This window comes from Aptenodytes patagonicus, chromosome W (assembly GCF_965638725.1).
Source record: "Aptenodytes patagonicus chromosome W, bAptPat1.pri.cur, whole genome shotgun sequence".
NCBI lineage: Eukaryota > Metazoa > Chordata > Aves > Sphenisciformes > Spheniscidae > Aptenodytes > Aptenodytes patagonicus.
Window position 1 is genome coordinate 19,364,750 of NC_134981.1, and position 26,081 is coordinate 19,390,830.

Sequence of the window (26,081 nt, forward strand, 5' to 3'; positions counted from 1 at the left end):
CTTGCAGCAGTGAAAGCCAACAGCATCATGGGCTGTGTGAACAGGAGCACAGCTAGGAGATCAAGGGAAGTGATTATCCCCCTTCACTTGGCAATCATGAGATGACATCTCGCGTACTGCATCCAGTTTTGCCCCCCTCCCCCTCCCTACAAGAGAGACATTGCTAAACTGGAGTGAGCCCAGTGGAGGGCCACCAGGATGCTCAGGGGCTGGAGCATCAGCCCTGCGTGGGGAGCCTGAGGGATGGGGCTGCTTCAGCCTGGAGAAGGGAAGGCTTTGGGGGCACCTCAGAGCAGCTTTCCCCTTGCTACAAGCAGGTCACCGAGAAGACAGAGCCAGGCTCTCCACAGCAGTGCATGGTGGCAGGAGGAGAGACAATGGGCATAAGTTGAAACGTGAAGTTCAGACTGAAGAAGAAAGGAAACCTTTTTCCCCATGAGGATGGTGCAGCAGTGGGACAGGTTGCCCCAAGATTGTGTTGTGCAGTCTCCATCCTTGGAAGTTTTTGAAACCCAGCTGGGTGAAGCCCTGAACAACAAGGTCTGACCTCTTCACTGACCCTGCCTCGAGAAGGAGGTTGGAATGGGGACCTCCTGAGGTCCCTTCCAAGCTAAATTTTCCTGTGATTCTATGATTGTTAAACACAAAGCAAAGAAAATAGATAAAAAACCCCATAGATTTAAGCTGCAGGTAAGAATGTGGAATATGAACAATGTCTTGATTTAATTTCAGTCTCCTGCAGTTTTTCATGCAGTTTTGAAAAATAAAAACTGTTTTAGTAATTTAATATAAATAGTTCCTCACTCAAGAGAAACACATTCATACTCACTTAAACTGCGAATGGTATGGAATTTTGAGCTATTCAGACTAGCCCTCAGAGTCTCAAGCCTCGTCTAAAAGCTCAGCAGGTAGAGAAATATCAATTAAGAGTGCATTTTGCAATATTATATTGGCAAAATGCCCAGCAACAAAAAAGTCACTTTATTTCTTTCCAGTATAAACTCTACCAGCCAAATAAACTCTTTTTTCTAGCATGGACCCTGCATGTGGACCCCATTATATTGATCTAGAAATGTATATATTAACATAGCTTTTGCTGACTATAAGAAACTATTGCCTCCTAAACCAAGCAATCAGTTTGATCAGTTAACTCCACCTATGATAGATTTTACTGATATAGCTACCTTTATGCTGTACAAGCACAGACTTAAGCTAGTGCTTACACTAGGCATTCAGTTAGTCTTGCAGAAATTATTGCCAATCATAATATAATGTGTACCAGCTGTAGCCACTTTAAAGTGAAGGAACCTCTTCCAGATGAAGAACTATTAAGAACTGAGTTGTCGGAATCCTATTTGACATCCTGTTGATAAACATTGCATTATACACGAACATACATAAACAGAAAGCAAAACCAGATTCAGCCATCATTTTGTCTTCTGCGCCTGGTTCCAGAGCATCATGCTCAGAATGGAGAGGACTTTCAATATGCTGTTTGGAACAGATTGAAGTGGCAACTGCGTATACAGAGAAAAGAGTACTTACATTAGCTGATGTTGGTATTATTGGATATTATGTCAGTACAAATGGTCAGAATTCAGGTATCTTTACTAAGTGTATGCAAGTCAGACTTGCTTTTCCAGGCTTTCTAAGGGGATCAGAGGAAATCTGGAAAAGTGATAATACAGTGTAAATGGAGAAAAAAAACAAAAAGAAAAAAGTGAAGTACATAGTTATACATGAAATTATACATAGTTTGAAAGGTAGATGTTTCCTAACAGATGTATAAAGAATATAATCAATTCCTATATTGTTGCTGAGCTAAATTTAAGATTCATGCTTCATAAGATATCAAACTCAGATATTCTGAATCTAATTTCTGTTGATGATTAATATACTACCACAGACTAGCAGCACAGAATAAGTGTATCACAATATCCCCCCCAAATCCTCCAATGAAACTGAGTATACTAGTTATTTAAAAAAAAAAAGAAGACAGATTTTTTTTTTAATAAGAAAGAAGCCAAGAGATCACTGACCATGTATTATGCTATTTACTTGTATTGGTGCAATGGAGAAAATTCAATATATTTATCCTACAGACACGTAACACACACACCCTTGTACTTTTGCAGCTCCAGGACTAGCTGTAGACAATGTGGAGACTTGAAGCCTAATTTAGGGGTGAAGTCCTAATTATTAAAAGAATATATCAAATTCTCATCTTCCACTTTCAGGGAATCTATTGCACAAACTTTCAATCCCTTCCTACTGCTGTAGTGATGACCTTCACCCCTCCAAAGCCCCCCTGCTATCCCAAGCCAGGACCCCAAACCAGCACCTACCTACAACTCTTACCTGTCTCCTGTTGTCCCAACCTCGTACACACCCCCACAAGCTTTCTCATTGAAAATTACTTTGGCTGCTTTTGCCTAAATCTGGTCTTGTTGGCAGTGAACTGTGTTCGACATTAATCCCTGTGAAACTAAACCACCTGCCATATGAAGAAGTAAAAACCACTATCTAGTATACAGAAAGTGCAGAGAGGTCTAAATCTGGAATATATAATAAATCTACTGATTTATTATTATCTATGCTTATTCAAACATATAATGAGGGAGCAGTAAAGTATTTTCTCTGGTTTATCTATGTGGTATTTTAGATGTTCAACTCTCACTGCTACTGGGCCACAAAACAGTTTGTGATAATCTCAGATTTATTCTTGTTACGTTACAGGAATGTTGTATTAAACACCATAAATATCTCTGGAGCTGAAATGCAAGTCGTCTTCTCCTAACACAGTGCTCCAACCACAAAACTACAGTCAGGATCAGGTCTGTTGTTGCAATTTCTAACCCAATGAGTTGCTAATCGTGCTCTGCCATATCTTCAGTAGCAAGAGGTAAGAATGAAAGGCCTGAGGAACAACTGCTAGTTTGGCAGCACAGGCATCGCCCAGGAGATGTGGATGTGAATCCCCTAACCAGTGGTAAGAATTGAAACTATATGTCCTTTTCACATATATTAATGGAAATGCTATGGTATTGCTTGACACTGTTGAAAGAATATAGAGTTCTGTTTTCACAATTTTTGAAATGAGAAAAAGGCAAGAGATGGTTCTGGTGTAGGAATAAGAAAGATGTATCTGTGTGCCCCTAGTTTAAAACTCAAGTGACACTTCTGGCAGACAGTTATCGACATGTCAGATTTCAATTCCCTTAAGCTGATTGAAAATTGATGAGGTCACATTTGAATGTCCATGTTGCCCCAGCTGCATATTCCCCACCCCCACCCCATTTGGTCTGGCACTCACAGGAGTGGGCAGAGAGCCAGCCTGGAGTGACAGCCTGGCTGAGGACTGATCACTTGCTCTTTGCAGGTCAGTCTTTGAGGCACACCAGCTCCCTGAAGCCAAGTCACCAAGTCACACAGCTCCTGGTGCAAGAACAAGGGAAGGGCAGCACCAACCTGAGCAGCGAAAGGTGCCAGGAACTGCACTGTCCCCAGCCACTGTAACCCAACAACTTCCATGTGGCAGCACCAGCATTCACGTTCATTTAACCACAGCAGGGAACTCGGGTGAGCTACAATTCTCTTCTATTCCGGGTTAATTTCAGAGGGGGCTCTGCATCATGGCTTACCAAAATAGCTTACCAAATGATTGTGAAACTCTTGCAACGCTGGCTTGTGTAGCTCTCATCCCACCTCTGTTGTACGAGGAAGCCAGATGCTGAGCCAGCATGGGGGAGGCCACTGTAAAGGCCTTAAAGATCAGTATGTCACTGCTGAAGTCTCCTTTGTGCATGTGGGTACTTTGTCAACATAAATGATACCTAAATAAAATAAACTGATGGCACTATGCTCATTTTGACTGTTTTCTATCCTAAGGTGTTTCTCAAAAGAAAAATCTATATTATTATAAGAAAAGTCCAAGCAGTCATTCTCCCTTTTCCTGTAGCTCATGTTTATGCTTGCACTACTTAGCCCTGTGTGTGCTCTGCCAGACACCTGGTCGAGGAAGGTGCCCAGGCACATCATTGCACTTTCAGCCGTTCAAAACCACTTTGTTTCTACCTGGCAGCCACACGCGCAGCACGTTGACACCTGCTTCACCCTAAAATCGAATTTACCACCTTCCTGAAAACAAACCCGGGCGCCAGCCCTGCCCTTGCCGACACAGGCCGGGGCCGGGTGCCCGGGCCCTCGCCCCCCACCAGCGAGCCGCTCCGCCGAGGACGGTCCGCGGAAGAGCGGCGCCGCGGGGATGCCTCCGGCGGCCGCTCCGCAGACCTGTCAGGGGAGCGGCGTAACTTCTCCGCGCAGACCCCCGCTTCCGCATCGCGGAGCTGGCGTCCCCCTCCGCGGCCTCCGGGGGGGTCTTCTCCCTCCCGCTCCCCCCCCAGCAGGGAGATATGCTGTAGTAGCCGCCGCCTTCCCCTAGGTGGAGCCCCGCGGCGCAGTGAAAGTGACACGCACTGGCTAGGGCTCCCGGGCAGCTAGTGGCGCTCCCGGGAACGCGCGGAGCCGCCCCCGCCCGCCCGGCCCTCTCGCCCCGAGGCGGCCGCCACCCCCTGCCACGCCGACAGACACGTTCACCCGGCGCGGTATCGGCCCCGCTCACTGACCCCCTCCTCTCCACGGCTGACGGCCAGTGAGCTGCTGAGCGGGGCGCAGCGGCTATGGGAGGAGGAGGAAGAAGAAGAAGAAGACGAAGAGGCGGCGGCGACCGCTGAGCGCCACGCGCCCCGGCGGGCAGGGCAGGCGCGGAGGGGGCTGCGGTGAGCAAAATGAGTGCTTCGAAGGCGGGGCTCGGCGGGTTGCCCGCGGCGGGGGAGCGGAGGTAGGGTGCGTACTCGGGGAGGGGCGGCAGCCTGCGGTCCCCGGCTGTCCCCCGCCCCGGCCTGACCTCCCCGCCCCGCGGGAGGGGGTGTGGTGGGCAGGGGTGCAGGCTCAGCCCCGCGCCTGGCCGCCCTCGCTCGCCGTTTTCGGTCGTTACTGTCTCAGAAGTTGGGGCCGGCCCGGCGGAGGGAGCGCGATGCGCCGCGGACCGCCGCTGAGGCGCTCCGATAGTACCGGCGGCGCCGGGGTGGGCGCCGCCGAAACTTGGGGGAAGTTTCTGAGCGACTCGGTGAGTACTGGGTGGCGGCTTTGCGCCTCTTCCCCAGCGGCCGGGCGGCGGCCGCGTCCCGCGTGGGGCGGGTGCGGCGCGGCTTCCTCGCCCCCAGCCCCGGCGGGCCGGGGTCTGTCTCCTCTCGGGCTTCGCCTCCCGTCCACCCGGCTTTTGCGTGGTGTTGGTGGGTCTCTGAACAGCCCCCGGCCGCCCGCCCCGTGGTCCCGGTCGGTTCCCGTCGGTCCCCGGGGAGCGGCGATCGCTGCCGCGGTGCGGAGCAGAGCGGCGACGGCGTCAGTACCGTCGTCTCTCCGGGAGCGGGGGCGCCTGGCGTGTCCCACTGGCGTGGGTAGCGGGGTCTGGACACGGGCCGTGGCAGCGGGCGTCAGCTCCGGCCGTGGCCGCGGACCCGCGGTATGGACGGCTAGCAGGGGGCAGGCGTGGGGGCGAAAAGGTTTGTGACCCCGTGTGCTGTGGGTGATGAAGGGAGATTACGGGGGAGCTGTCTGGAGAGGGAAAACATGGCCTTGGAGATCTGGCTAAACACTGTTCTTTAGAGAAACCTTCTTTTCTGTATGGACTTGAAGTTAAAAAGCAGAGCGAGAACGGTACATGAGCTGCCAGCGTCTCAGTTTTTCCTGCTGTAATGGATCTAATCAGAGCGTTTCTTCTGTGTGGTTTATTCCAGTTTATACAATTTCCCCTCTCTTTTTTTTTTTTTTTTTTTATCTTTCATGCCATCAATAATTGATTGAGTTTCTTAGTGTGTGGTCTGCTGTAAGTACTGCATAGGAAGAAAAGCTGAAGAGAATATTTTTAAAAACAAATACTGCAAATATTCTGATTAGAAGTATATGAAATAGAATGTGTTATTGCAGGAATAACTATTGTTTTCTCACAGCAATGTCTTCAGTGATATTTGTTGCAAAGTCTCACAGGGTTAATTCTAGAGATCAAGTGAGTGTATGTGCATTACAGTTACTCATATTTTCAGTAGTGTATATCTCAGAATCTAGTGTATTATTAACTTACTGTATTCAGTCACAGCTTCACTTTCCTCCTTGTGTAGCAACTACAAAAGACCCACACCCAGTCATCTTTCTGTTCGTGGTTAAATCAGAAATAAGAATGAAGCAATTAAAAAAACTGTAGCCCACCACTTGAGATGGATCCCATTTAAATCCTGTGAACCTTTAAGCAAGTGTTTACTGATAGGAAAAATTGAAATTACAAGGTAAATAGGTGCTTAACTTAAATCTGAAAGACTCTTAGCTATAGCATAGACTTGGTTGCTCATATCAGTGATGAAAAATGTAGTTTGGAATAGAATTAACATATGGGCATTTGGTAAGATTTATTTTAAATACCAGCATTTATTTAAAAGATGCTATTTTAAATATTGAGATTAGAGTAGATTGCAATTGAGATGTTTTATGGCTCTGAGTGATAAATATTACTGAAAGTTATTCAGACAGCTTGAAATGCTTAAATAGGAATGCAGTGTCTTTCATCTCCACCACATCTCAGTCTCGCACTACTAGAATTGCTACTTGCTGTGTTAATTCAGGATATTAGTGTGTCTTAATAATTATAAAGGACTGACAAACAAGACAGCTTGCAATGCTTCTGAGGAGTTATTTCTGAAATTGCCAGCAAATGGTAGTGGTACTTCTATTAAATATATGAAAATAACTGCTGAAACTTACTCTAATGTATAGAGAAGTTATAGTTCCCCCCCAAATATTTTGGAGTCAAACTCTCTGAGTATGGTCAAGCATTGTTTTTATTACTATGGGCTGTTTCATTGTCTCCCGGTGTTGATATGTCTGCACAGCACAGTGCAGCACCATGCAAATATATAAACTTGGGGGCTCTATAGCCACTTTTATAGAGGTGTTATTTTCTGTAGCACCATGCAGCATGGCAGCACTGCTCCCAGAGAGTGCTTGGGCGTCTGTGCCATGCTGGGTGTGTTGGGGAGATGTATGGAGCTCGATTCTGCACGTTTTTACTAACTGAAGTAGCATGCGATACTGTATGTGACCTCTTGTGCCCATTTCCAGTAGGGAAAGCTAAAATAAATCTTTGGCAATTCCCCTATTTCTGGGTTGGTACCTTTCTTTACCATGATCTGGAGGCTGAGGAAATAAAATATATATTGGTCCTTTTACATAAAAGGTATAACTTTTACTCACAGGGTCTCTTTCCCTTGACTATGCATACATTTCTGTTAATGTGTATATAAATTAAAGGTAGGCCTTGCTCCTATCAAATGAAGCTTCCTTTTGCTGCAGAAATTGTTTTTTATCAAAGCTAGTATTTATCTTGCGCTATTAATGGGAGCATCGAACTGAATAAATATAACATATTTGAAATACCAGATTTCCATGGACAAAATAGAAGCTGTGAATATTTGTCATTGAGAAAGCAACATAGGCAGAGATGCTTTGATTATTTTTTTTGGTCTGATTTAAAAAAAAAAAAGTTTTATCAGACATGACAGCACTTGCATTCAGCCCAGTTGAAGCTCTTGCAATCTCAAGATAGGTGTCAAAACGTTTTCAAAGCATTGCAAATAAATAAAAATGATAGTAATAACAAGAAGAGGGGATAAAGTTGGTGGGGAAAGGAAGGGCAAGGATACCAGCAGTGCAATAACGAGTCCCCTCAGTCCATATGGGAGTCCCTGAATGAAGGGTTTGCTAAAGGGTCAGGTTCATTTTAACTAAAAGGATCTTGCTTATTTTTTCACCACATGTTGATCTGATGGAAAGATGATTCTTTGGTCCAGCAGAGCTGGGATGGTAATTCTGAGAAGAGGGCAGTGTGAGGAAAGCAGGCAGAGAGGCGGCAAGGCTGCCGCTACAGTTGTGGTGAAGGCGAAAGGCTGATGCAATGAGATATTAGCTTGGCAGGAACAGATTTATGCCAGGACTTGAAGGAACACTTTGTGCTCAAATTGTTTATCATAAGGGAAATCTTTCTTTATTGTATATGAATCCCAAGTTAAGTTCTCTGTGTGAGGTGGGTGTTTATTTGCACGTAATTTTAATTCATGAGAGATGTAACAAGCATCGTCTTACCAAAGAGCTGGTTCTCAATGTATGAGAAACAATTTTTCCTAGTAAACTGTAAAGGCTGTTTCCTGATAGAGATGGATGCTTTCCATATCACATTTGCTGCAGATTATGAAATGAAAGGAGGAATACAGAGAAATTGTCTGAGCAGCCAGGGATCAGGTTAGGAAAGCTAAAGCCCTGATAGAATTAAATCTGGCCAGGGACATTAGGGGCAACAAGAAAAGATTCTATAGGTACATTGGGGACAAAAGGAAGATGAGGGAAAATGTGGGCCCTCTCTGGAACAAAACAGGAGACCTGGTTACCTGGGATATGGAGAAGGCGGAGGTACTCAATGACTTTTTTGCCTCTGTCTTCACCGGCAAGTGCTCGAGCCTCACCGCCCAAGCCGCAGAAGGCAAAGGCGGGGACTGGGAGAATGAAGAGCCGCCCGCTGTGGGAGAACATCAGGTGCGAGACCATCTAGGGCACCTGAAGGTGCACAAGTCCATGGGACCCGATGAGATCCATCCACGGGTCCTGAAGGAACTGGCGGATGAAGTTGCTAAGCCACTATCCATCGTATTTGAGAAGTCGTGGCAGACTGGTGAAGTTCCCACTGACTGGAAAAGGGGAAACATAACCCCCATTTTTAAAAAGGGAAAAAAGGAAGACCCGGGGAACTACAGGCCAGTCAGTCTCACCTCTGTGCCTGGGAAGATCATGGAACAGATCCTCCTGGAAGCTATGCTAAGGCACATGAAGGACAGGGAGGTGATTCGAGACAGCCAGCATGGCTTCACCAAGGGCAAGTCCTGCCTGACCAACCTAGTGGCCTTCTAGGATGGAGTGACTACATCAGTGGACACGGGAAGGGCTACAGATGTCATCTATCTGGACCTCTGTAAGGCCTTTGACACGGTCCCCCCCAACATCCTTCTCTCTAAACTGGAGAGGTATGGATTTGATGGGTGGACTGTCCGGTGGGTGAGGAATTGGTTGGATGGTCGCATCCAGAGTGTAGTGGTCAACGGCTCAATGTCCAGATGGAGGTTGGTGATGAGTGGTGTCCCTCAAGTGTCCGTATTGGGACCGGTACTGTTTAATATCTTCATCAATGACATATAGACAGTGGGATCAAGTGCACCCTCAGCAAGTTTGCAGACGACACCAAGCTGAGTGGTGCGGTTGACATGCCTGAGGGACAGGATGCCACCCAGAGGGACCTGGACAAGCTGGAGAAGTGGGGCCATGTGAACCTCATGAGGTTTAACAAGGCCAAGTGCAAGGTCCTGCACCTGGGTCAGGGCAACCCCTGGTATCAATACAAGCTGGGGGATGAAGGGATTGAGAGCAGCCCTGCCAAGAAGGACTTGGGGGTACTGGTGGATGAAAAGCTGGACATGAGCCAGCAATGTGCGCTCGCAGCCCAGAAGGCCAGCCGTATCCTGGGCTGCATCAAAAGAAGCGTGGCCAGCAGGTCGAGGGAGGTGATTCTGCCCCTCTACTCTGCTCTGGTGAGACCCCACCTGGAGTACTGTGTCCAGTTCTGGAGCCCTCAGCATAAGAAAGACAGGGACCTGTTGGAGCGGGTCCAGAAGAGGGCCACAAAAATGACTAGGGGGATGGAACACCTCTCCTATGAAGAATGGCTGAGAGAGTTGGGGTTGTTCAGCCTGGAGAGGAGAAGGCTTTGGGGAGACCGTATTGCAACCTATCAGTACTTAAAGGGGGCTTATAAGAATGATGGCGGCAAACTTTTTACCAGGGCCTGTCCCGATCCAATGTCGGGAGAGGTTTCTATATGATCCCAAGAGCGAGATTAAGACACAAACGAGGTCAAATGCCGTGTACCCAAGACAGCTTTTTATTATCAAAAGTAGAAAAGAAGTTAGTAGCGACAGGATAGAATGGAATAAAAAGACAGAAGTTAAGCAAGCATTAGGTACAGAGTTGTGGGGATAGTCACCACCATGGATCCGCAGCGTCCCAAGGGTCCAAGTCTTTTGACGTTTCGGTGGTGGGCGATGGCAGCGGGCTTGTCTTTTATCCTCATTCCAGGGCTGCAATTTCCATGACAATGACACATACCTGCATATCTCTGCATTTCTGCATATGTGCACACGTTTCACGCGACCCCAGGACCCCAGCCCCGCTCTTCACGCGACTGGCGCCTGGCTTGGCAGGATGTCTTCAAATGTTTTACAGTTCAGTCTCCCACCTGTAGCCGTTATCTCTGTGGCCTTGTAGCAGCCAGAGGATTCTTCGCTTAGACAAACAATCTTTGAGACAAATGATTTACAGTTCAGTCTCTCACAGGGCCTGTTGCAACAGGACAAGGGGGAATGGCTTTAAACTAAAGGGGGGTAGATTCAGACTAGATATAAGGAAGAAATTTTTTACGCTGAGGGTGGTGAAGCACTGGAACAGGTTGCCCAGAGAGGTGGTGGATGCCCCATCCCTGGAAACATTCAAGGTCAGGTTGGATGGGGCTCTGAGCAACCTGATCTAGTTGAAGATGTCCCTGCCCATGGCAGGGGGGTTGGACTAGATGACCTTTAAAGGTCCCTTCCAACCCAAACTATTCTATGATTCTATGATTTATGCAATGCTATAAAAAGTGAGTGAAGAGGTATAAGAAAGCGGGATTCCTTCTAGATTATGGTTCTTGTCCCTTGCTTCACATGAGTTGAAGAGGCCTGATTGTGATTACATTTGGGACCAAACTTTATCTGTTCTGCCTAGAGTAAGGAAGGTCTGGGATGAACATTGAGAGAAGAAAAGCAATTAGAAGTAATGAGCTGGCATATCTTTAGATTTGATTACTTTTTATGGCTGAGCCTAGTTACAGGAAGAAGAATGCATAAGAACAAAAGGTATGTCCAGGGAACTCTATGGAACTTTTACTTGCAAAGAAACCCCCAAGAAAACTGTTGCTTTTGTAATTACTGTGACAGTCCTTAGAGCTGCTCTGTGCCTGAGTTCAAAGTCAGATGTTAAGTAAACAGGGCAGAATATAGCACGGTCGGGGCTCTGGGACTCCACAAGCCTATCTGTACTTCACAGCACGCACGGATCGAGCCCAGTGAGCTGTGCTTATGCTGGGGCTTTGGTCTTCCGGGTTGAGTCCTGGCTTTTGTAGGGCATATTCTAGGGCCATACTTGCCTCAGTGAGTTGAGCCACTAGAAGGAATGATTTACAGCGTGCAGTGGGAAATCCTGCCTATTTTTCCTGAATCCATTTGCAGTTCTTGACTCATCCACACATGTAACTGAAGCACATGCAGCCAAAACTTTTCAGACTTGACTTGTGCTTGTTCCAGCCAGTGCTAACCTGCTGGTCCAGTAGATAAACTGTTCTTGCTTGTGGCCGCAATGTTACTGTGACAGTATCAGAGAGAGTGTGTGAGACAGCATTTTACATTTTTTAGCTATGATTTCTGACCTTTGGAGAGCAGCAGCGAGTCTCAGGGTCCGTTCGTGCTGGGTGGTGGTAACAGACACTGCACAGGAGAGATGCTTGTTACGTGATATGGTCACTGCTGGCCTCCTGTACGCCAGCCAGTTCTGCTGGTGCAGGACAGCTTGTATGGCATGGAGGGACTGCAGCCCAGGACAGGGAGAAATGGCCCCTCCACCTCCCTGTGAGGAAGGCTATTTTTGTGGAACAATGTGATGAGCTCTGGTATCTTCCAGCACTAAGGTGTGTTTAACAAGGAGGCCATATCAGTTCAGAAACCATTTCAGAAAAAGCAGTCCCTGTTGTAAAGCAGCCTGTGCCTCGTTACTGATGGTTCTTAGTTAAGTATTTTGCTTGAATAGCTAATTTCCTTGAAAAAATAGGTAGCTTTGAGAGAATGAATTTCTTTGATTGTACTGAGTCCAGACACACTTTATTTGGTGACATGTAATTTATCCGCCACAAGGCACACACATGTGTGAACTACAGTGGATACTGCCTGATCGTTCTTAAGGCTTTGGCTGACCACAAGGATGCTGGCTGGTGACATTAAGGAAAGATGGCATTCACCTGTTTAAGTGGTGTGAGGGGCCTGCCTAACTTGCATCGGAGCAAGAAGGAGAGCAAGAACATTTGCATGAAGATGCTTTATACATCATTGTTTTTTCAGGCTTATTGTGTATAACTGTAGAACATGTATCTGACGTATGAGGGAAATAAGCAATACATTGTGCACTTGTATCTTTGATCCAACTTGTGACATAGATGAATGCACTTAATGCCATGATGGAAAAAGTAATGCTATTTACTGTTGCGCCCATGCATTTGTTGTAGCCTGTTCTATTGTTTTTTTCCCAATTATAAAAAAGTTAATGTTTTATTAAAGTAACCAAAAGTATTGTGAAAATCATTGCAGGTCCCTTTTCTTCTCCCATTCTACTGCTGCAGGCTGAGGGCTCTCTCTGTAAGAGCCCAAGGGAGCTTTATGGATTCAGTGGGAATAAAAAGTCCATCCATCAAAAAGAAAGAACGTAGGATTTAGGAAGAGAGATTCTCCTCCCGACTTTCATGCTATGCATTAATTGTTCACGTTGACATTGAACAATATAATGGAAGCCTTCATACAGAAGCTTCTGTAGTCATGCTCCTATTTTGTATGCTAGGGTATGAATTTCAGATATAATTCATTTTTTGAAGAATTTTGGCCTATAATTTGAATGTTATTTCAAGCCTAAGGAACCTGAGAGCCTGATTAACCACAGGAGATTTCAGAGTAGAAGAGGGAAGAAGTTTTCCACAGTGGGTGAATGCGTTCTACAGGTGTTTCAGTTTGCTAAATCATGCAGAAAAGGAGAGGAGGTTATATGGTGTGAAGGATAAAAAGCCAGGGACTGCATATAGAGTGTGGATAATTTCTGAAACAAAATGGAATATGCGTAAGTAGAAGGACCAGGACATGAAAGCCTGGGGAATTGCTGGCTGATATTGGAAAGACTGAAGTTATAGACTCTGAACTATTTGGTTGCACTATCTTAAGGTGAAAACTGGATGTTACGTGACCAGTAATCAAAAGGGCACATTTAAGTGTAATGATTTGTTTAAGAATGTTTGAGATGGCTGGACTAAAACAAAGTAAAAAAACAAACCCTCAAGATGATTTAAAAATTCAAATGTAACTTGAATTGCACCCACAAGTATAGTTTCATACAGGTTTGGTTTTTTTTTTAAAATTTATTATTATAATGATTATGCCACTTTATGGGTAGATCTGCGTGGTAAGAGTAGAAATGTGTAGGACTCGTTTTGCCAGAGGCTTGCATTGCTATGCTGTTGTGGTTTAACCTGGCAGGCAGCTAAATACCACACAGCAGTTCGCTCACTCCCCCCCCCGACACCCAGTGGGATGGGGGAGAGAATCGGGGGGGGGGGGAGTAAAATTCGTGGGTTGAGATAAAGACAGTTTAATAGGACAGAAAAGGAAGAGAAAATAATAATAATGATAAAAGAATATACAAAATAAGTGATGCGCAATGCAATTGCTCACCACCCGCCAACCAATGCCCAGCCAGTTCCTGAGCAGCAGTCGCCGACCCCCCCCCCCCCCCGGCTAACTCCCCTCAGCTTATATACTGAGCATGACATCATATGGTATGGAATGTCCCTTTCGCCAGTTTGGGTCAGCTGTCCTGGCTGTGCCCCCTCCCAGCTTCTTGTGCACCTCCAGCCTTCTCAGTCGGCAGAGCATAGGAAGCTGAAAAGTCCTTGGCTAGTGTAAGCACTACCTAGCAACAACTAAAACATCAGTGTGTTATCAACATTATTCTCATCCTAAATCCAAAACACAGCACTGTACCAGCTACTAGGAAGGAAATTAACTCTATCCCAGCCGAAACCAGGACATATGCTTTCCAAATGGCGTACCGGTTGTAGTGTTTTGTAGGAGCCTGTCAATGCAGCAGCTCGTAACAAAACACAGGAAATGAAAGATGTGTTTTTTGCATCAAACTACTGATGTCTTTCACCAACTCATTTTATATGTGAGCAGTTGGTACACATACTGTTCGTTTATATTGCAGTTTTTGTTTTATTTCCTGATACTGAAGCTTGAAATAAAAAAAAAAGATGTCAATAAAAATGACTGGTACCATTTGTTCTTAGGGCTGAAACAGAAGAGGTATCTCTCACTAGTTATTTATTTGTCTGGATTTTTAAAACTGAATTTAAAAGGTTCTTGCCAAGGAGCCTGATCTGACAAGAGGCTGTGAGTTGGTAATTCTGTTTGTGTGAGACAAAAGTGTGCCCTTATGGGCAAAAGAAGAATCATCTCTCTCATCCCCTACATCTCAGACACCTGCATTGTTCTGATGGAGGACAAGAGAAATATATTTAGACAAATAATTAGATAATTATTGTGAACCAGGTGTTTACATAAATCATTACTCTGTCATGTATATGTAGATAATTTGTGTTACATTTATATTCTGTCATGTGTTTGATAAAGAACAGATGTTTGCGCATACCAATTAGTCCTGACCCTCTAAAGATAAAGAACCCTGACCTTCTGAAGATAGAAGACACAGGAACTATAAAAACAGTTTGTTGTAAAGTGGATAATGAGACGGTCTGATAAGCGTAAAGGACCTTCAAGCTGTCAGCAATATATTCAAAGATCAGCGAAACCTGGCGCCAACTAGGTGAAAGGGGACGAGGAAGACTATCAGCCTTCACCGGAACGACCCCGGCCCAGAATTATTTGGAAGATCTGCGCAGACGCAACTAATTAGCATGAGGAGCGAGGATAGGCGTGGTTAGATAATGAATATGTATAGGCGTTATTAGAATATTCATTACTCAATTGTATAAATGAGATGTAACTTTTGTTGTGGGCATGCACGATAGGTGGAGAGATCCCCCGTGCATCCAGCGCGCTGCAAATAAAGAATATACTACTCAAACGAATTCGTGAAACAATTTGGCACCCCAGATGGGACTTCCTCTCTGTCGCGCTGCAGGACCCATGGAGGATAGGACTCCCTAGGGTACCCCCGGGATTTCCCGGAGGGACTCCTCGACTCACCGGATCACTGCGGGGACAGACAAGGACCCCATTGTTGTAAAGTGAGTATATTCTTTATTTTTGGGTATAACCGGTTATTTGGTGTACAAAAGAGACTGTGCTTTTGTGCTTTTGTATTTGGGGGTATTTGATAAAAGAAAATACCTTTTGGGTTGTGTGTTAACCAGAGCTCGGTTATCGACAACATTTGGTTGGGCCAAATGCCCAAAAGCATATGTCCTGGTTTCGGCTGGGATAGAGTTAATTTTCTTCCTAGTAGCTGGTACAGTGCTGTGTTTTGGATTTAGGATGAGAATAATGTTGATAACACACTGATGTTTTAGTTGTTGCTAGGTAGTGCTTACACTAGCCAAGGACTTTTCAGCTTCCCATATCGACAACATGGGTGGGCGGGCCTCAGTGGAAATCCCACAAAGAAGCCCTTTGAAATGTATTCTTGTGCATTGGAAGGATATAGTAGGATCGGCGAAAGGAACAGAAAGTAAGAAGGTATTGTGCATTGGAAGGATATAGTAGGATCGGCGAAAGGAACAGAAAGTAAGAAGGTATTGTGCATTGGAAGGATATAGTAGGATCGGCGAAAGGAACGGAAAGTAAGAAGGTATTGGTTAAATATTGCAACCAATGGTGGCCTCTGTATAAGTTAGAAGATAAAGAGAAATGGCCGGTGAATGGCACTTTAAATTATAATACTTTACTTCAATTAATGTTATTTTTACGGAGGGAAGGAAAATGGGATGAAGTGCAATATGCGGATAAGCTGTAAAAGGATATCATGATGATCCAGAACGAGTGGCTAAGCGTTTTGAATTAATAAATAAAAATCTGGATCCAGATTGGGGAGATATTGAAATAATGTTATCAGCTTTATCAGAGACAGAAAAACAAATGATTTTAAAGGTAGCTAGAGCACAGGTACAAGCTGAAGTCACATCTGGAGCCCTTCCCGGGACAGTAGAAACATATATACCCCGGGTAGATCCAAGATGGGATTATAATAACGATAATGATTATAAATTATTAAAAGGATATCAGGAATGGATACGTATTGGTTTGGAGACGGCAATACCTAAATCAGTAAATTGGTCATTATTATATATGATCAAACAAAATTTAAGAGAGACCCCCTCGGAGTTTTTAGATCGACTGCGTATTGGAATGCAAAAATATACCACAATTGATCCAGCATCCGAAGGGGGGAGGATGCAGTTAGTCTCTTTATTCCTAGGACAATCGCTACTGCAACTGTAGCGGCTCTCCAGGCACGGGAGGGAAATAAATATGATAAAAAAAAAAACAAAAGGAGTGCGCCCTCCCTTGCGGATAGATCAGTGTGCTTATTGTAAAGAAGTGGGCCACTGGAAGAAGGAATGTCCTAAGCAAAAGGCAAAATTCCCGAGGGTAGTGGGAAGTTTGGGAGAGGAAGATTGACGGGGACCTGGAGATCAAACCCCAGCTGATCCCCTGGTTAACATTGAGCTGGGGAATACGGGAAGAACAATGGAATTTTTAATAGATACTGGAGCGACTTACTCGGTCCTAAATGAAAAGCTAATACCAGAAGATGATAATTACGTTCAGGTGGTAGGGGCAACGGGACAAACAGAAAGAGCATACTTTTTAAAGCCCTTACGATACCAAATAGGGAAGTATATAGGATTACATCAGTTTTTATATCTGCCCGGTTCCCCAAAATCTTTATTAGGAAGAGATTTGTTAGAAGTATTAGAAGCAGAAATACTTTTCAAAGATGGTCAAATGAAGTTAAAGGTTAAGGAGGAGGAACTGGTCTCATTATTAAGTTTAACTGTATTACAGACTCCGGGAAAGAATGAAGAAATCCCCTCTGAAATTTTAGATCAAGTATATCCCGGAGTTTGGGCTAGTAAATTCCCAGGTAAAGCAAAACATGTGAGACCTATTGAGATTCATTTGAAACCAGGAGCTCAAATAGTTAGAATTAAACAATATCCCCTCCGATTGAGAGATAGGAAAGGGATAAAGGAAATAATAGAAAAATTCCTGAAATATGGGTTGTTAAAAGAATGTGAATCTGAATACAACACTCCTATTTTACCCATCCAAAAACCCGATGGCAAAAGTTATAGACTTGTTCAAGATCTTAGAGCGATAAATAAGATAGTAGAGGATTTACATCCAGTGGTAGCAAATCCTTATACATTGCTAACTAAATTAAGAGATGAGTTAATTTGGTTTACCGTCTTGGATCTAAAGGATGCCTTTTTTTCTGCCTCCCATTGGCTAAAGGAAGTCAGAAGCTATTTGCTTTTGAATGGGAAAATCCGGATTCGGGGCGAAAGACTCAGTTAACATGGACTGTATTACCTCAAGGATTTAAAAATAGTCCCACTATTTTTGGGAACCAGCTTGCTAGAGATCTCGAGAACTGGAGTAGCCCTGATGATCAAGGTGTGCTTTTGCAATATGTGGATGATCTATTAATAGCTACCAGCTCACGGGAAAGATGTTTAACGTGGACCATAAGCCTGTTGAATTTCCTGGGAATGAAGGGATATCGTGTTTCCCGCTCAAAGGCACAACTTGTGAAAACCCAGGTAACCTATATGGGAATAGAGTTATCAGGGGGACGACGTGAGTTGGGAGTTGAGCGGAAAGAAGCTATTTGTCAAATGCCAGAACCACAGACTATCCGGGAATTGAGAACCTTTTTGGGAATGACCGGATGGTGTCGCTTGTGGATAAGAGACTATGCAATAATAGTGAAGCCGTTATATGAACTATTAAAAGAATCTAACCCGAAATTGGAATGGACAGGGGAAGCAAAGAGAGCATATAAAATATTGAAGAAAGAACTAATGAGTGCCCCTGCGTTAGGGATTCCGGACATTAGTAAGCCATTTTTACTATACTCATATGAAAGGCAAGGATTTGCCTTAGGAGTATTAGCTCAACATTTAGGTCCATATCGACGCGCTGTAGCTTACTTTTCAAAGAAATTGGATGAAGTCAGCCAAGGATGGCCCTCTTGTTTGCGAGCGGTGGCAGCAGTTACTGTAAATATTTACGAAGCTCGGAAATTTACTTTGGGACAAATAATGACAGTGTTGGTATCACATACAGTCTCAGCCGTCTTGGAGCAAAAGGGGGCTCATTGGTTGTCTCCTCAAAGATTTTTAAAATATCAGGCGTTGTTAGCTGAACAAGACGACGTCAAAATAATTGTAACTAACATTGTGAACCCAGCCTCTTTCCTCAGCGGAGTGTCAGAAGTACCCTTGGAACAGGATTGTATGGAAACAATAGAAGCCATTTACTCTAGTCGACCCGATTTACGTGAAACTCCGCTAGAGGAAACGGATGAAGAATTATTTACAGACGGGAGCTGTTTTGTGAAAGAAGGACGACGGTTCGCCGGGTATGCTGTAACTACAACAGACCAGGTAAAAGAATCGGGTCCTTTACCTTCTAGTACTTCCGCCCAAAAGGCTGAAATTATAGCGTTGACAAGAGCTTTGAAATTAACCAAAGGTAAGCGGGTAAACATTTGGACTGATTCGAAATATGCTTTTGGAGTAATTCATGCTCACGGAGCTATTTGGAAAGAAAGAGGACTTCTAACGTCTCAGGGGCAAAAGATAAAACATGCAACAGAGATTCTGGATCTTCTAGAGGCCATAAAATTACCTCAGGAAGTTGCTGTTATGCATTGCAAAGGACATCAAAAGGGAGAAACTAAACTTGAAAAAGGAAACCGACTAGCTGACACAGAGGCTCGCATTGCAGCTGAAAGAAAAATGGTTGGAGGGCTAACTTTGATCCCTGACGGTAATGCCCAAACAATAACTACATCAAGTCTTCCCCAATATGGAAAGGAAGACCACAAACTAATTCATGACTTAAAAGGTAAAAAAGATGCAAATGGATGGGCTTGGACCCCAGAAGGAAAAATAATAGTTCCTTCTAAAATTATTTGGGGTTTAGTAAAATTAGAACATGCTAAGACACATTGGGGTGTGGACCCCACTTATAAGTCAATAAGTAAATATTGGATTGGAAAAGATTTATATACCAAAATTCAACAAGTTATACAACAATGTGAGATTTGTGCTAAAAATAATCCTAAAACAGGTGACAAAGTACGAATAGGGGTCATTGGTAAAGGAAATTACCCAGGACAAGTTTGGCAGATAGATTTTTCGGAATTACCCAGAAAAGGGGGGTTTCGATATTTATTAGTTCTAGTAGACACTTTTTCAGGATGGCCAGAGGCACGTCCGTGTAGAACTAATAAGTCTAGAGAAGTGATAAAATTTTTGCTCACTGAAGTAATTCCTCGGTTTGGATTACCGGAAACAATATCTTCAGATCGGGGACCGCATTTTTGTGCTCAAATAGTGCAAAAGATCAGTCAAATCCTAGAAATTGATTGGCAGTTACATACTCCCTATAGACCACAAGCGAGTGGTCAGGTAGAGAAAATGAATCACTTATTGAAATTACAATTAGCTAAAATTGGTCAGGAAGCTAATTTAACATGGCCACAGTCCCTACCAATTGCATTATTAAGAATAAGAACTAAACCTCGGAGTAAGGAAAACTTGAGTCCTTTTGAAATATTATATGGGAGACCTTATCAGCATACCTTTTACAAATACCTCTTGGGATTTGGGGATAGATGCGGAACAAATAAATATCATAACTCCGGCCCCTCAGGATTCTTACTATACTTGTGTTCAACGATGTAATCCACCTACTGGTATGGGAAAATTGTATTGTAGTGAAACTGTATATGTAGGAAATCAGACAACATGTAATAAGACTATAAATATAAGCGTCAATAGTGAGGTAAACAACTCTACCAAATGGCCTGTCCCTGAAGGAAAAGGATGGTATTGGATATGTAATGATACTGCTCGAAAAACGTTACCTGAAAATTGGAGAGGAACTTGTACCTTAGGAGCAGTTATTCCCAATATGACAGTACATACTCGATTAGATAAAGGATTTCTGAGAAGCCCATTAAGGCGACTTAAACGAAATAATCCTTTAATTGAGAAACCTACTGCCTTTTATAGTTTTGTAAGATGGTTTTTACCATGGTTAGGGGTAAGTGAAATTGAAAAAGCCCTTGTAAATATTTCGGCTGTTGTAGAAAAATTGGAAAACGCTACTATGGATGCAATTCAAGCACAACAAGAAGAGCTTAGGAGTTTGTCCAAAGTAGTATTGCAAAACAGAATGGCTTTAGATATCCTCCTAGCTGCTCAAGGAGGAGTTTGTATAATGATCAACACTAGTTGTTGTACATATGTTGACCAGAGTGGTCGGGTTTCCACAGACTTGCAGGTAATTTGGGATCAGACTAAAATACTGCATCAGGTTACACAGGATGACACCTCCTGGAATTTTGAAGAAGTTTGGAATAAATTAACATCTTGGTTACCAAATCTTACTTGGTTAAAGAAGCTTTTTATAATCACAGTTTTAATAATCATTCTAGGAATAATCATTAGTTGTATGCTTCAATGTTCTCTCATGGTTTATAAGAAAGCAATTAATGAAATCATATAAGATGTAGTAAAAGAATTTACTCATGATACAGAAAAAGGGGGGACTGATGGAGGACAAGAGAAATATATTTAGACAAATAATTAGATAATTATTGTGAACCAGGTGTTTACGTAAATCATTACTCTGTCATGTATATGTAGATAATTTGTGTTACATTTATATTCTGTCATGTGTTTGATAAAGAACAGATGTTTGCGCATACCAATTAGTCCTGACCCTCTAAAGATAAAGAACCCTGACCTTCTGAAGATAGAAGACACAGGAACTATAAAAACAGTTTGTTGTAAAGTGGATAATGAGACGGTCTGATAAGCGTAAAGGACCTTCAAGCTGTCAGCAATATATTCAAAGATCAGCGAAACCTGGCGCCAACTAGGTGAAAGGGGACGAGGAAGACTATCAGCCTTCACCGGAACGACCCCGGCCCAGAATTATTTGGAAGATCTGCGCAGACGCAACTAATTAGCATGAGGAGCGAGGATAGGCGTGGTTAGATAATGAATATGTATAGGCGTTATTAGAATATTCATTACTCAATTGTATAAATGAGATGTAACTTTTGTTGTGGGCATGCACGATAGGTGGAGAGATCCCCCGTGCATCCAGCGCGCTGCAAATAAAGAATATACTACTCAAACGAATTTGTGAAACAGTTCAGATATCTTGAAAATTAGCACGAGAAGTACATTCATTCCTGTTCAGATTGACTGATACTACAGAGTAGTGACCTCAGATGTGGCTTCTGGATCTGCAAGTCACACAGCTGTCTGTTCTTGCTGCTTTTCGTTTGCTCCATTGGGGGTGGCCAGGCTCCTCTGCCCCTGGAGCCACATGCCAAAACCTTTGCTCAGCTGAGACCGAGAATTGAATAGGCTTAGTCAAGTAATTTTTTTTTTTTATTTAATATTGAACCCTTAAACACTTTCTAGCAGGGGTATAAACCCTTTTAGAAATTTATCATGTTTATATTACAGTATATATAAACATCCTTTATGTTGTCATTTTTTATAGGTGCTGTAGGTTGAAAGCCTCTATAACCTACTAGGGTGACATTCATTAGAGCTCTTGAGCGTTCTTTTGTGGTAAAATTACCATGAGCAGGCCTGCCAGAGAGGGGAAACAGTAATAGATGGAGAAGGGTGGGAGGAACGCTTTTAAACTCTGCTGTGTCAGTGTCAATATTGGCCTTGAGGAAGAAGGTAGATTACTTGCAGAGACTTCTGTAGGAGGTTTTCTTATTTTCTTCTGACTGTTTTTAAGCAGTCATGTTTAATACTTGACAAAACCAAATACCAGAATGGTGATCCAAAGCTTACTGGACATATAGTCAAATTTCAGCACATCTTTAACAGAACAATCCATAAAGAAGAAAAATGTATCCAGACTATTGAACTGTGTGTTTTGTCTGTGTGTATGCAATCCATGTTGAGCCTCATGTATCATTATATTTAATAGACCGAGCAAAGTTAACTTCCTTTGGTTTATTCCAGCTCTTCTGACTGAAAGTTGGCTTTCAGTTTTGGGTAGGATTTTTCTGAATTGCGTGGCTTAGAGGAAAGCATAGAAGGACCAACAGAAGCTTCTTTTACAGGACGAATGAGCAATCTTTTATCTCTTGCCACATTGTTGTGCTTTGACAGGGTGGCTCTGGTGGGCAGCAGCAGCAAAAAGCTGTGTTTGTGATGTTGCTTCATATCCTAGTAGATTGGTGTTTTTCAAATGCTGTATGCTTTGATTACTCCCTACCTAAATAATACAAATAGGTGCTCTTAAAAATGTTATTAAAACTCCCAGACAGAAGCAGCACAGTTGTTCACAAGCTGTGGCTTGTGAAGCATTTCCAGACAATGCAGATTGAAGCCAGCTCGGGAAAGTGCTGAGCTGTGCTCTGCCGAAGGAGATGGCAGCTGGGGCTTCAATTGCCCATTCAGCAGCCTGTGAGCACAGCTGCCTGTGCGCCATCCCCCATTCCTCCCCGGCCCCTCTCTCTGGGTTGCTGAGCAGAAATTGAAATCTCTCTGAGTTTGTGCTAATATGTATTCAGTATTCAGAATTCAGCAATTTGTTTCCTGTGATACCAGTACAGGAGAAGCAGCCAATGATAAAGCCCATGTGTTAAGTGACCTTAAGAGAGTAGAGCTGCAGAAGCTGGTGGAGGTGTGGCACCAGTGGAGGTGGAAACTAGCTAATAGAGAATAGCAGGAAGCCTGAACAAGCAACCGTATTCATTATGGCAATTACTGGACAGAAATAAGGCATCTTCTGGGGTAAGATGAATGTTAATCTGCATTTTGTTCTGTTTGTGCAGTTCATAGCGCAGGTGGCTGGCAATCATTTGTAGGTGCTATAATCACACAAACAATAATGGAGGAATTCAGATATTTGAAAAGCAACAACAAAAAAGCACCAAAAGCACAGTGAACAGGCTAGCATTGATTCTTTACCTTGCATAAGCTTTCTGGGAAGCATTAAGGGACTAAGATGTGAAGAGTAGACAGTAATTCTAACACAGTAGATCAAGGATGGAGGGTACGTACTTCTAAGTGAACAACACAGACCTTTTTGGATGTTCTACATTATAAATAGTTGCTTATTGGCAGCTCTGTCTTTGGACCTTGTCTTTTGACCCATATTGCTCTTACTATTCATTCCTTTGTCTTTGTCTTAGCAGAGCACTTCAGTTAGTACAGAAAAGGACTAATGCCATTTATTATGTTGTTTTGTCATTCAAAACAGTAAAACCAAACAGAACCGCTCATATCCTCTTGACTTTTTCTTCATAGACCCATGTGTGTCTGGTGGGTGAGGGATGATGCTTTCAAAACCATCCTGGTAACTCCTTTCTGAGGAGTGACACGGGACCTTACTGGACAATAGTTAGGGAACTTTCTGCAGATAGTGTTACAAACTTTGTAGTTTGTAGTGTTAGTATTTCTGGCCACTGTTTGGCTCAAAGACCTATCCATGGACGTTAAATGTTGTTTGCTCTTCCCTTTATTACCAGCAAGTCACTGTGTAGAACACAGTCCTTTAATTGTAATAAATTTAAGAAAATGTTGAAACCGTAAAGATAAGCTATGTGGGCCATTAGAAATAATTATCATAGGATCAGGAAGACCCACAACAGTGTTGTTTCATCTTCAGTTATTAATACAGTCAGGCACTGAAAAGTTGTGAAGGAAATTCAAAACAATCTCTCCAAGTTTTGCCAAGATTACTCAGTGGAATCACTTGTTGCCAGATACTGATGCTGAATGAGAGAGAACAGCAGTCACCACTGGGGGGATTAGTTTTCTGAAATTACTCAAAATCAATTATCAGTCCAGTTGTTCTAGGTGTTTATTAATACTCTGGACTACCCTACAGTTTGAATGACAAGCAAGCAGGTAGAAATGATATTTGAGGAAAGTGTTTCTCACCTATCCTGTTAGCTCTGGGAATGCATACAGCATCTTTTATTTGGGAGTTTAATGTAGCTGTGAAAAAGGGATTGTAGCATAAATTGTAGGATTGGAGTGAAAGATTTGGTCTGCATTTCCCAAGCAGTAGCTCCTGGAAGAGATATGCAGCTTGTGGCTAGGAACAGGGCCATATTCCTGGCCATGACTGCATAGGAGGCTCTGCAGTGAGCTCAGAAAGACCTCAGCCAGATGTGAGCATTCAGAAGACGTTAAGAGTGCTGTGCTCATGGCACTGGTTTCCAAACCATAGCAGAACCATTACAGCTGTTCTGTTATTTTTGTTTTGTTTGTTTTGGGTGTTTTTTTGGTTTTTTTGTGGGTGTTTTTTGTTTTTTTCTTTAGAACAGGGGAATACTTGGTGAGTGTTTGGGTGTTGTTTTGAATGTGGTGTGCTCTTAGTTTTTATGCAGTCTTGGAATTAATAATAAGCCAGGTGCTGCTTGTATTTCAAGGATAATGTATCCAACCTAAGATTCTAGGGAATCTAAAACCAGACTATTCCTTTTCTTCAAGCCATTCTCTTTGGCAGTAGCATGAGCCGAAAGGTTTACATGAATTAAAGATTCATGGCGGAGTACGAAGTCGGGCCATTAAAGTTATCTTCTGCTGATCAGACCCCCTTGAGCAGTTCATTAATAAAGAAGCAAAAATCCAGCCCTATACTGCCTAAATATATTAAATTGCTTCAATGGTAGGTGCTGCTGGGAAGAATCTAGCATCTTTTCTGGAGTCTGGTTTGTTGATTATTGTATGACCCAGCAAGCTGTCTTGTGAGGCACAGGACAATAATATCCATGACAGCTACTTTGCTAAGTAATTGAAATACACTGCCAGCATTGTTTGGGACAAATATGTATTGGATAACCTATTGTTGCCAAGTTGCATGATAAAAAGAACTTTTTGTTTTTTCCATCATAAAACTTTCCTGCATTGTTCATCAGCAAGCTGAGCCTGAGGAACTCTGCTTCTGGTAAGATTTAAGGGAGAGTTTCTAGTCAAGGTGTCAATAGGCGTGTCCTGTTGCTCACTAACAAATCTGCTTACTTTGAAGTTTTCCATGCCATACTAGAAATCTAGGCATTTGCTCAAAATTCAGCATACTTTCAGAAAATTCAGATTGCGGTGTCAAATTTATTAAAAAGTTATTTTCATAAATCCAGAAAAACTTAACCAAATGATGCCAGTAGGTACCCTCTTAGATAATCTTAATTTCTAACTCGGGTCTCTGCCAAATGATGACCTATCTGCAGGAAACAAGCACTTCTTATCAATCTCAAAATGGTTAAAAGCTCGCTCTTTAGCAAAAACGGGCATCTGGCAGGCCCCAAGTGCAAACCAGTCTCTTTGTGGAGAATTACCTGCAGGCCCTCTGATATGCTGGTTCTTCCTCTGCAAAGTTAATGTAGGCACCTGGTGTGGTTAGTCTGATCATCTTTCCTCTGTTTGAATTTCTCTGTTGTCTGAACTCTGCCTGAAAAGTAGATTGGCACATGTTCTCTTATTTTTCAAATTAGTCATGCCAGCTATGCATAAAAGAGCTGGAGCAAAAGCATTCCATATCTGTTATTAAGTGTTTTATTTTCCAGACTAAAATCTGAATACTTGCAGCTCGTGTCATTATATGCTTGTCATTCCTAATTACTTTCTGGCATGTTCTTGGGTGTTTTGTAGACAGGAAAATATATTTGATTTTTTTTTTAAACACACAGCTGAAATGCCTCCGTAACTAGGCTAAAAAAATATTCTGAGTTCTGTGAGGTGGAAAACTATTGTGAGAAGTAAATGTGTGGACATATTAACTTGTTCCTTTCCGAAGGAGTAACTTGCTTCGTCTCTTATTATCAGTAACCATTTTGTCCTG

General features: G+C 43.2%; 1 protein-coding gene across 2 annotated transcripts in view; it reads left to right on the forward strand.

Moving 5' to 3' along the window:
- Positions 1-4,730: 4,730 nt before the first annotated feature.
- Positions 4,731-26,081, forward strand: part of LOC143172054 (growth hormone receptor-like) — a 181,915-nt gene continuing 160,564 nt past the window's right edge. The window contains exon 1 of one of the 2 annotated variants that reach the window (XM_076361283.1): positions 4,731-4,778. The gene's annotated coding sequence lies outside the window, so the exon portion shown is untranslated. Of the gene's footprint in view, positions 4,779-5,019; positions 5,129-26,081 lie in introns of those variants that run through there. The other variant, XM_076361282.1, reaches the window with a different exon arrangement.